At 40.6% G+C, this 13,061-nt stretch overlaps 1 protein-coding gene across 2 annotated transcripts in view; it reads left to right on the top strand.

Moving 5' to 3' along the window:
- CFAP61 (cilia and flagella associated protein 61) overlaps nucleotides 1-13,061 on the top strand; it is a 384,193-nt gene that overhangs the window by 68,891 nt on the left and 302,241 nt on the right. The gene's annotated exons all lie outside the window — the stretch shown is intronic.

Here is a 13,061-nt window from a genome sequence, read left to right as displayed (position 1 = left end):
GAGCCACTGGCTATGAGAGAGGAAGAGAGAGCGGAGGGGAGAGGGAAGGGTGGAGGAACAGATGGTCACTTCTCCTGTGTGCCCTGACTGGGGATTGAACCCGGCACACCTGCACGCCAGACCAACGCTCTATCCACTGAGCCAACCAGCCAGGGCTAAGGTATAATTTCTATGGTTAATTAAATCCTTCTTCACATGTCTATGAGCTCAGATAGTCTAACTTTTAAATTTTAGCTTGGTGGCTTTGCAGCCTAAGGATTTCCTAAATTAAAAATAACTGCCTTCAGAATGTTCACGGTGAAATAATTGGTAGTATTTCAAGATTACACACACACAAACACACACATGCAAGTGTAATTATAATAAGTGAATTTTTCAAGTCAGTAACTCAAGAAGGTCTATATATCTTTAATTTTTAATCCTACCAGTTCTTTTGTGTTTTTAACAAATTATTATGTAGTGCAGGTCTATTACAATTAGTCATTTTTAACTTGCTTAACTTATTTCTAACTGTATAAAATAACAAGATTGATTTTAAAACAGTGCCTGTATCAGGATTTTCACCAAGTACATTTAGATAATCTCAAACTTTGGTATTTTAATTTAATAAGGTCTTATTGCATCCCTGGGTGTCTTTGTAATTAATGTTTTCTTCTTAAACCAGACAGATGCAGGCAAGGTGTGTTAATTCACTTCTCTATACCTGAGTTTCTTTATTTGTGAAATAGAAATAATAGTAACACCTCCCACATAGGGAAGTTGTGGAGTTTCACTGAGATTACCCACGTCAAGGGCTTTCCTCTAGTGCTCAACAAATGTTGGTCATCGTTGTTAGCAATTGTTATTTCTTTGATTGGCCTTTCACCTACTTGAGTCTTCCCAGGTTAAAATCGTGGCATTTTGAATTGTTCTGCTTTTTTGTGTCTGCAACATTATATATCAAGGTTGTTCAAAAATAGAAAAAAGAACACATTGGGCGGTGGCAAATTTCTTATTTATCTAAACAATGGCGAATGCCCTTATCTCCCCGATGGGAAACCAAGTGCATGGATATACAGAACTCATCTGAGTGTTCACTCGTTACAGAGAACTTGCAGAATCATAGACGGAGAGGTGTTTCCTTTTTTGTACTGATAACAATACTCCACCCAAAAGAGAGATTTGAGGTCATTTTTTAATAGTGGAGGCTGACTCACCCATGCTTCTTAGAAAGAGGTATTGGAGTGTACTGAAGGAACTTTTCAGCATGAGGCAATCGTCAGTCATAAGTTATCAGTGTCTTTTGCAAATGTGTACATTCTTATTGAAGGTGGCATTAAATAGGTTTATGACTCAGTTTTCTCATATATAAAATGGAGACAAAAAATAGCATCTAACCCAAAATTGTTGGGAAGATTAAATGTTAGAATCTACATGATGTGCTTAGCTTCGTGCCAAGCACGGAGTAAGTCCTGAAAAATTTTGTTGTTTTTTTTTCTTCGTGATTGTTATTAAAAACAAGTTGGCCTGACCAGATGATGGCGTAGTTGATAGAGGATTGGACTGGGATGCAGAGGACCCAGGTTCAAAACCCCAAGTCGCCGGCTTGTGCATGGGCTCACCAGCTTGAGCACGGGGTTCACCGGCTTGAGTGTGTGATCACAGACATGACCCCATGGTCGCTAACTTGAGACTGTCACTGGCTTGAGCAAGGGTCACTTGCTGTGCTGTAGACCCCTCCATCAAGACACATACGAGAAAGCAATCGATGAACAACTAAGGTGCCACAATGAGGAATTGATGCTTCTCATTTCTCTCCCTTCCTGTCTGTCTGTCCCTGTTTGTTCCTCTCTCTGACTCTCTCTCTGTCTCTGTAAAAAAAAACCACCCCAAAACAAAAAAAAAATTGAAGGCCCTGGCCTGTTGGCTCAGTGGTAGAGCGTTGGCCCTTCGTGTGGATGTCCCAGGTTCGATTACCAGTCAGGGCACACAGGAGAAGTGACTATCTGCTTCTCCACCCCTTTCCCTTCTCTCTTTCTTATTCTCTTCCCCTCCTGCAGCTATGGCTCAAATAGTTGGCCCCAGGCACTGAGGATGGCTCCATGGCCTCACTTCAGGCGCCAAAATAGCTCAGTTGCCAAGCAACAGAGCAGCAACCTCCAAAAGGGCAGAGCATTGCTGTGGTAGAAGGCTTGCTGAGTGGATCCCAGTCGGGGAGCATGTGAGAGTCTGTCTCTCTGCCTCCCCACTTCTCACTTAATAAAAAAGAAGAAGAAGAAGGAGGAGGAGGAGGAGGAGGAGGAGAAGAAAAAATAAGGACAAGTTGAAAAGATATCATTTTTTCCAGTGTGTTCTTGAGTGGCTCTGAGACTACTGATGTTTCATATACAGAACGAATGGAAATTTTCTTATTTAAAAACTTTATGGGGAAAACAAAATTTAAAATTTAGACTTAAAAACAGACATGATCTAGTACATCTCTGTTTCGCAAAAGCTCCCGGAGATATGGAAGCTAAAAGAAGTCCTATTTCTTTCTACGCCCTTTAATATTTTTACTTAAAATTAGTTGTTCTCAGGATGGTAAGTAAAGGAAATAGGAAAACTTGTGTTATCTTCTTTGCTTTGTTTATTTTTGAAAATCCAGCTTTATGTTCATTGATACAAAGATGATTATGAAATTTTCACCAGGGAGCACTATTGTAGACTCCCAACGACTCTGGGATGGACTCACAAATAATCAGCAGCTCATTATATTGAAGTAAAGAGTCACCAGCACATTTTACTGTCATCTTCTATCAACAACAAAGAATGAGACTCCAGAGAAAATTCTAAATGTGCTATGATCTACAGTTCATCTTTTTCTGATGAAAGTCTCAAGTTAAAGGAAAAATAATTTCTCTACAATACGAACTATAATTCTTGTTTCAGATGGGCATATACCACTGTGCCTTATACCTTGTACTTTGTTTAGTGCATTTTACTTTTCAAAGGATTTTCATAGTTATCATCTTATTTTGTTCCCATAACTTGATGAAGGAGAGCTAGAGCTAGGATAGATGACATTGCCTCTTTCTTATACCTGCCCAAGTTCATGAAAGGTTTTAAAGCTCCTCGGGGGCTAACCCTGCACCAGACCCCACCCTCCCTGCTTGGCAAGGTGACTGTGTGCAGGACGGCTTTGATGGAAAGCTCCTGCGGGGGTTCTGCTACAATCAGATGCATGACCAGTTCTTGGTGACACGTCCATGTCCCCCTTGAGACTGTCACCGGACTGGGTCTGTGCTGGGAGCTGACGTGCCCCGGGCATGGTCTGCGACCTTTCACATGTCAGGCGGGAAGGTGTCAAGTTTTATTCAGGGAGAGAAAGAGAGACTCCAGGGCACTGGCCATTGTGAAAGAAGCGAGTCCATGTCCAAGTGGCCGGCGCCACCTCCCAGGTAAGTTGTGTGCTGGTTGATCGGTCAGTTCCTGAGATTTTATATGATCCAGTTTTAGAACTTTGTGGAGCCAGATTCTGTCTCTGCCTTAGGGTCAAGAGAAGGATGTCTTGTTCCTAATATGGTCCCTTTTTCTGAAAGTGTCATGGCCCCCCTTTTACTTGTGGTGTCAGTTTTCATGATAATGATTGTATAATGAGCTTGGGGGTCACTTTTCTCTCCACCTTGGAATGATTTGGCTTTAGCTAATTCTTGTTGTTGACTTCTGCGACCATTGCAGGGGTTTCCATCCATAAACTGTTTTTCTTTGATGGAGCCAAGGGCGGGTGGGGCTCTGATGAGGACCTAGCGGCTCTGGTACCTGTCATGTCCCTTCCAACCTCCTCGGAGTTTCCCTGACGTCTTTGTATCCTGCTGCAACACTACACACGCACATGCATGTGTGTGTGCGTGTGTGTGCATGTGTGCTCTGAACAAATTCTATCTGTTGGGATGTCACCGCTGCATCTGCAGGATTTGCGGGACTGTGGCTGGCCACCCTGCTGTGCCTGCACAGGCCCGAGTGCCAGCATTGAGCATGCCAGGAGCAGACTGTTTCCATCTCACGTCGCGCCCCCTGCTGCCGTTTCCCTGCCAGCGCCCACAGAGCTGGTCAGACTGGACTTCTTGACTCCACTCTGCTTCCCAGGAAACCCACACTAAGACACTGCTGTTCTAGTCTTTTCCCACCAGTGTGACATCATTCATACACGACCGCTAGGAGGTGGCGTGTAAACAACCAGTCCCTCACCTTCAGCTAGGACAACTGTGAGACATGAGTTTTGTGCTGTTTGCAGGGCTCCTCCATGGAGTTCAATCCCAGCTGTCCACAGTGGTCATCTGTGTAATGACATGTCCTTTATTAGCTGCTTCCTCGCTTTCTCTCTTCCTCACCTTCCGCCTGAGGCTTCCTGGAATCACCTCTAAATAAATAAACGGCTTCTTCTCAAATCCTTGACTCAGGGGTCTGTTCTTTTCCTGCAGTTTCACACCAGCCTGCACCCTTCCAAGCAGAAGGAAGTCCCAGCTCAACATTATTAAGCTAACGGAGTGGCTGTCCTTCTTTAGCTACTTACTCACATTCCGATCAGCCTGCTGTTCTTTGTCAGATTAGCCACATCAGATGTGGACATCAAATCTCAAAAGTTTAACTATACACATTCAGTTAGTGCTTTACTCAACTAATTAATTGGTTTATGTTTTCATTTTTTAGCCATCCATTTTGCATATATAACCTGTCACACACACTTGTTACTTTGGGTTTTTAATTGCTAAATCTTGGGACTAAACTGGGACCAATGGGAACAATGTCTAAGGATGCATACTTTGTCCCAGTGTAAGATAAATCTAATAGAAGTCTACCTTTTTATTTAGTGGAATTCCTAGTTTAGAAGTAGCAAGTTCTCTGAACATTGGAAGAAGCATAGAGGCTCAGAGTATCTGAAAAGGGAGTGGACACATATTGGGATGTTGCATCTGCCTGACAGGGCATGGATATATTCCTTCAGTGACAATGAAGACAATACAGTGGCTCAAAACAATGTCTATTTCCCCCACTTGGCCCCACTGCTTGCCCTGCCCAGCCTTTGCAAACCAAGCTGTGTCTCTGTGTCTTTTGTTCCCGTCATCATCACAATAAAGGCTTTGGAATCAGAATTGAACTAGCAATTTTCTTGATGATGCATAAGGCAAAATAGGACACAGCCTGTGTTTCCACAGCTGTATTGGCATTGCCACAATTTCTAGTTAAAGTAAAAAAAAAAAAAAATAGAAACAAGCAAAAAATAAAACTTTTGTTTGTCATGTAGGTTGTTGCGATCTGGGGAGCAGGAGTCTGTTCTAAATGAACCCCGCAAGGTTTAGATCTGTGAATCTCATTATACACCCAGGGCTTACCATACAGAAGCTCTGCGGAACTTAATGTGCTGCTGGCAGGGAGAAATATAATTTTATATAACAGAATTGTGGGCTTTCAAAAGAATAACCAATATAGCCCCTCATAACCAACTCACCCAGGAAAAATGCTGCTTACTATACATTTAAAAGGCCCTTCAAAATATAATTTTCATAACATCTCCACATAAAACATAGAAGTGTTGCCTTTTACATAAAAAAAAATCATTTATTGTCATGAAATGTTTTTTTACATCTTAAATTTCTTTTCATTGAAGTTACATTTGCTTCTGACCTCAGATTCTCTCCTCTGTAGGGGAAGACACATCTGGAACCACTCTCCATGTGCCAGATCTAAAAAAACAATCACTAAATCAAGTCGTATTTATTGTGTATCAATAAAATAAAAGAAAGGTCCTTTAGCCTATCTTCCTAAGGTTCTATTTTATATGCCTGGTTGCCTTCTATTTTACTTTATTCTTCTTTTAACATGGGTTCCAAATATGGATGAAACACTCGTCTACAGAGAATAGCACTATTTCAGTCAAAATATTTGCATTGTATTTCTCAGAACATCTATTTTAACATGCAGTATGTTCTTTAGTTCTTTAACTGGTGCCCATTAGGGCTCTGTATTAGTGTGTTCATGCTGTCCTAACGGAGCACCGCAGAATGGGAGCTAAAACAATTGACATTGGTTTTCTCACAGTTGTGAAGGCTCGAAGTCTGAGATCAGGGAGTTGACAAGGTTGCTTTCTTTGAGGCCTCTCTCTATGGCTTCTAGATGGCTGTGTCTCCCTGTGTCTTCACGTGGTTTTTCCTTGTCCCCCTGTCCATGTCCCATTTCCCCCTCTTTTTTAAGGACACAGTCGTGTTGGATTAGGGTCCACCCAAATACAGTCACATTCTGAGGTACTGGGGCTAGTACTGAAACTTTTTGTTGTTAGTAAGTGAGAGGAGGGGAGATAGACTCCTGCATGCACCCCGACTGGGATCTACCCAGCAACCCCTATCTGTGGCCCATGCTTGAATCAAAAAGCTATCCTCAGTGACCAGGGCTAATACTTGAACCAGTTGAGCCACTATCTGAGAGAAGAGGTGAGAGAGAGGGAGGGGGAGAGAAGCAGATGGGTGCTTCTCATATGTGCCTTGACTGGGGATCTAACCTGGGACGTTGGCATGCTGGGCCAACACTCCATTCACTGAGCAAACAAACCAGCCAGGGCCCTAAACATATACCATATTTTTCACTCCTTAAGACGCACCTGACCTTAAGACACACCTAAGGTTTTAAGGAGGAAAATAAGAAGAAAAAAATTCTGAACCAAATGGTGTGTTAAAATATTTAATAAAATGCCAAATTTTCACTCCATAAGTTGCACAGGCATTTTCCCCTCCACTTTTGGGGGAAAAAGTGCATCTTATGGCGCGAAAAATACGGTAAGTTTTGTGGGGATGTAATTCAGCCCATAACACCTAGCATCCTGTGTCAATGGTTCTCTGGAGCCTTGTGGGCAAGATTGCAAGGCTATGGCAATAATGGAGGTCATGGTAACAAAGTCCACTCTACCTAATGCTCATACAAAGGCGGTCTACTCCTATAATTGTTAGAATTAAAATTTATTTTTTAACCACTAAGTGTATTTTTAGTATAATAAGGTAACAAAATTTCATTCTTCTAAAACTTTAGCTACTCTTGTCAACTTTAGTTTTCTACAATTAGCTAACTAATGCTTTGCTAGAGACATTGACAAAATGAGCAATACCAGACCTGTGCCCGCACTAATGTGATTATCTCCAAGGTTTACAGTAGGAACTCCTGCAGGGCTTCTCTGGGTGGAGTCTTTGGGCTGGCAACACATCAGGAAGGAGATGATCCAGATTTAAAATCCAGGATTGTTGTTGGGGTCACTGCCCCAAAAGCTATCTTGTTGAATGAGCCTTTTGATTATTTAACAAAACCTGCTGCTGATAGTGGTTTCTAAGCTGTTTCAAATGCCTTTAAAAACAGCAGCACCAAATGATTCTTAGGGCACCCACTTAAGAATCTGTTATTTTAGCCTGACCAGGTGATGGCTCAGTGAATAGAGCGTCGGACTAGGATGCGGAAGACCCAGGTTCGAGACCCCGAGGTTGCCAGCTTGAGCGTGGGCTCATCTGGCTTGAGCAAAAAGCTCACCAGCTTGGACCCAAGGTCGCTGGCTCGAGCAAGGGGTTACTCGGTTTGCTGAAGGCCCGCGGTCAAGGCACATGTGAGAAAGCAATCAATGAACAACTAAGGTGTCGCAATGAAAAACTGATGATTGATGCTTCTCACCTCTCTACGTTCCTGTCTGTCCCTATCTATCCCTCTCTCTGACTCTGTCCCTGTAAAAAAAAAAAAAAAAAAAAAAAAAAAAAGAATCTGTTATTTTGCGGAGAGCAAGATGACTAGAAAGCACATTCCTACTCTCCTAAGCACTGGGAATGACTTAGTGCTCAGCTGAGCTCCCCACCAGGCGGATCCATTTCACAATGGTAGAACTACAAATGCGTTTTTATATAGGGCCTTGAGGTCTTTGAAAGGAAAGTGGCTTTATTTATATTCGTTATGATTATTATGTACTGGGATCATTTTCTCAGTGGGCGAGATCTCTTTTGCCCATATTTATGAAGCAGGGAGAAGGCATTTAATGAATGTCAAGAGTGTATTTAACTGTAAAACACATCTCTCTTAGTATATTCACATGTAAATAGCCCTTTTATTTGTTCTCTTTGGGTGACCTCTCTTCTCTTGGGCGTAGATCACAGTCTGTTGTTGTTTTCCATTTCCAAATGGGAAGCTGAATGATAATAATGAAAGATTATGCAAAAAAAAATCCATGTTTAAAATAATGTTGATATGCCACTTGTGTCGCTGGATAATTATAGTAATTTGGCTATTACACTATATGGACTCAGGAGTTACTTACTAGAAAACACAGTGATAGGGGTGATTCAGGGGATTTTCATCCCAACAGGCTGTTTGATCCTGCTGACATTTCTCTTGAAAATCAATTGCTTGCAAGTGAATACTCTGAATTTCCCCCTGATTGAATTGGCTGTCTGTGGGCTGCACCCATTGCATTGGGGTCACTGTGAGTTCTGTGTCTGTTTACACAGGGTTTGTGAGACTCTTAAAATATCACGGACCTACCTAATTTAATCTAAGTGAAGCAACTAAGGAAGCAATTACTAAAAATCATAGTCCTTGCGCATGGCAACAAACAAAGGAAAACTTATGAATTCTGAGCCCAACCACAAAGCCACTTATTTTGCTACTGGGTTGCAAGCCTTTTGTGCACTGCGGAGTCCCAGGTTTTGGTGTTTTCTCACTTCAGGAGAGTGCAGGTTAGCTCAGCAGAAGGTCCGGGACAGTCGCCTTGGCAGCTGGCTCTGACTTCAGGCTCATCTTTAAAGACATTCCATTTCCACTCAAGGTTATTAATATATTGATAACACACACACACACACACACACACACACACACACACACACACACACACACACTGTTAAAAATAATTAAAGAAGACAAGGCCCTGGCCAGTTGGTTCAGTGGTAGAGCATCAGTCCACTGTGCGGATGTCCCGGGTTTGATCTCTGGTCAGGGGCACTATGAGAAGCGACCATCTGCTTCTCTCCCCCTCCATCTCCTCCTTGTCTCTCTCTTACCTTCTCCCAGCCAGTAGCTCCGTTGGTTCACGTTGCCCTGGGCGCTGAGGATAGCTTGGTTGATTCAAGTATCGGCCCAGACGGGGTTTGCCAGGTGGATCCCACGGTTAGAGCACATGCAGGAGTCTATCTTCCCTCCTCTCACTTAAAAAAAAAAAAATCTGAAAAAGATATGTCTCCAAAAAAAAAAAGACAATTTAAGTGATACAAACAAATTTTAATATGTTATGAAGTAGGTAGTCTCCTTTTGGAGAATTGCAAAATGGGGAGAAGGCTGGAAGCTTGTGGTGGCGCAGTGGATAAAGTGTCAACCTGGAATGCTGAAGTTGCTGGTTTGAAACCCTGGGCTTGCCTGGTCAAGGCACATATGGGAGTTGATGCTTCCTGCTCCTCCTCCTGCCTTCCTTTCTCTCTCTCCCCCCGCCCTACTTCTCTAAGATGAATAAATATAATTAAAAAAATATATATATATGATAAAGAATAAAAAACAAGAAAGAGAAAAATACAAAATATCTGATTAGCTAGAGCCACAAAATCAACCTTGTTTGGGGTAAAAAGGAACAAGGAAATAAGTATAAAGCCCAGAGTCAGTTTGGTGTTCTGGAATTGGCTGAAAGGTATACTACACTTCTGGTCAAGAAGAGTTTTACAGGCAAGCCAAAGTTAGTTCTCAGTTCCCATGTGCTCTGTCTTGAGCCTAGAATGTTATTTCAAAAAAAAATATATATATATATATTATATTTTATATATATAATATATATATATGGTCTACCAGAAAGTTCTGTCCATTTTTGGAATAAAACAAAATACAAATTTTTCTTACCGTCAATAAACTTTATTAAATAATATAATTGCCATTATTATTAATGATTTCTTGCCAGCGTGAGGGCAATTTGTATATCCCATTTTTGAAAAATGTTTTATCTTTTGATGCAAAAAATTGAACCAGTGCTTGTTTGATATCTTTTTCATTTTTGAATATTTTGCCCTTCAAAAAATTTTGTAAGGACAAAAACAAGTGATTGTCGGAGGGTGCTAAGTCCGGGGAATATGGTGGATGCGACAGACATGCTTCTGTAGCATTTCTTCCTTGTTGAAATTCGTAAAAATTACAGTGGCGTAAATGAACTTTATCAGTAGCCATGGGTACACTATCACTTCACAGATAAGACTAACGTGAATCAACTTTGTTTTAGTTAATTGCTACGTCAGTATGTATACATTAAGTGATAAAAATAGAGAGGCACACATGCGCCAAATAAACATGTGCTTACGTGTCGAAACTTGTGATAGAAACGGACAGAACTTTCTGGTAGACCTTATATATATATATATTTACACACACACGTATACCTCTGTACATACATATTATTTTTTCACAAAACTATACAAAAATATTATTTATAATAAGTGTGGGAAAATATTCAGCTTCCACAAAATTAAAATGCACATTGAAACTCAGGATCTTTTTCTTCCCTTTTTTGCCTGAGTTACAAATACGTATTGGAATTAAGGTAGTCAGTTCTGAGCCAGGAGCTTTCTGACTCAGAATTTCTGACAGCTGTGGAGGGTGACTGATTCAACTCTGAAATACAATTTAGAAGTGATTATCAGAATCCATTTAATGTTCATATTCTTTTACCTCAACTGTAGCAAATCTGAGACAATAATCTTAAACGTAAAAAGATTCATAGTCAAGAGTATTCACTGAGCTTAATCATAACACTAAAAATAAACAAATACAAAATCCAAATAAGTTAACAAATTGAAAATCTCAGAATTGCCCACAAGAGGGGCATGACTGAGTTTGTGAGTATCCACTGGGCAGACATGCAGTACCCTGTAAAATGCTAACCAGTAGTGAAGAGAGTTACCAATCTTATGTGAAAAAAATCCATTCAAGATGAATTGAGGTACAGGTACAACTACCTAAGAAACATGTGCTATGAAGAATACCAGGAGGCACTCTTGAAACTCAGGATGATTTAAAGTGATTTAAATGCTTTAAAGTGACAAAATTGACTAAGTCACAGAAATGACACCAAGGCAATACTTTTTAAAATTTCTCTTTTTTAAAAATGTGAAAACAATCTTAAATTTACGAAAAGTTGCATTTACATCTTTTCTTCCATTTGAAAATACTGTAAGTAGCCAACGTGATTCTGAGTCACTGATGAGTACTTTAGTGTTTCCTACAGAGAGACATTCTTTACAACTTCAAGCTTTGGTAAATATATACTATGGAATACTACTCAGCCATAAGCAATGATGACATCAGATTATTTACAATAATATGGATGGACCTTGATAACATTATACTGAGTGAAATAAGTAAATCAGAAAAAGCTAAGAACTATATGATTCCATACAGGGATGGGACATGAAAACGAGACTCAGAGACATGGACAAGAGTGTGATAGTGGGGGGGGGGGGGGAGGAAAGGGAGAGGGTGGAGGGAGGGGAGGGTACAAAGAAAACCAGATAGAAGGTGACGGAAGACAATTTGACTTTGGGTGAGGGGGATGCAACATAATCAAATGTCAAAATAACCTGGAGATGTTTTCTCTGAACATATGTACCCTGATTTATCAATGTCACCCCATTAAAATTAATAAAAGAAAAAAGCATCCATCACAATCAAAGAGTTAATTTGCATATGTTACCACCATCTAAGTCAAAGTTCCAGACCTTGTTCAGGTCTCCCTGTTTGTCTCAATAATGTCCTTCATAGCAGAAAGTTCTAATCCAGAATGACGAACTACACTCAGTTGTGATATAGTCTTTCATTTTGGAACAGGTCCTCAGTCTTTCCTTGATGTTGGTGACCTAAACACTTGGAAGATTATAGGTCCATATTTCTGCAGAATGTACTTTTGTGTTCATGTGGTTTTTCCTCATGATGAGAGTCAGCATGGAAGGGACTGGGTTCTCATTGCGTCCTGTCTGCTGTTACACATTTTTAATCTGTCCCATTACTGATGATGTCACTTTGCTTTAATCACTTGACTCAAGTGACTCCTGTAGGTAAAAATGGAAATTATTTTGGCTCATTCTGTGCAGAGGTCTGTAATCAATTTTCTTACCCCTGACCTCTATATTGGCTTTCCCCTGATGTACTTGGAATTAGCAACTTCATATTACCGAACCTGTTTTAACCTCCCCCTCGGCGTTTCAGCTTTGCTCTGCCTCGCATCCCACTGCCAGTACTTGCTGCTGCTGCTCTCTCCTTGGGTAAATGACACTCTTGGTTTCTCAGTGAGTCAGCCCTTCTATGCCTGGTTTGCCTTCAGCTTCCGGTAATTGCTGCTGTGTGGTTCATTTTGGAGAAATGGCTCCTTACTCTCCCTTTAATCAAAAATAGACTTTGCCTAGGTGGGCTTTCCTGCAATCTCCAGCTAGACTGCTCATGAACTACATGGACCCAGCTTCTGGTGCCCAGTCTGGAGCTTTTCCTACAATTTCTCCTCTTTTGTAACTGGTTGTATCCCCTTCTTCTTCTTAAAGTTGTCTTTGCTTCTTACCCTCTCCTAAAAAAAGAAAAAAAGATTTTTTGTTTAGTCTTTTCAAAGTGCTAGCTCTTAACATTTATCTATCAAGTCTGTGGGTTTATTTCTTTTTTAATTTATTAATATCAGCTTTTATTCCTATGACCTCCTTTCTTTTAATTTCTTTGGATTTGTTTTGTTCTTCCTAATCTAGTGGTTTGATTAACTTATTTTCATCTTTTTTCTTGTTTGATATAAAAGCATTTGTTGGAAAGAGAAATGTTTCTTCTACCAACTCCGGTTAGGGACATGCAAATTAAGTGACAACAGACAGATCAATGGGAGAAAAGTTTATTATGTGTGCAGGAGTACTCTGGTGCTAACTCACTGAATCACCAGAGGTATAGGTGTATATACCAATGGGGAAGATTAGGGCTTCAATGGAAAAATATGGAACTTTCCATTGGGTTTTTAATGCTAATGGTATTGTGCCATTGAACTTGCCATCGGCAGAAGCATACTGAAACAACCAAACTAT

Source organism: Saccopteryx leptura, chromosome 5 (genome assembly GCF_036850995.1).
Source record: "Saccopteryx leptura isolate mSacLep1 chromosome 5, mSacLep1_pri_phased_curated, whole genome shotgun sequence".
NCBI lineage: Eukaryota > Metazoa > Chordata > Mammalia > Chiroptera > Emballonuridae > Saccopteryx > Saccopteryx leptura.
The sequence above is the reverse complement of the archived record's forward strand: the minus strand, read 5'-3'. Positions and strand labels throughout refer to the sequence as shown.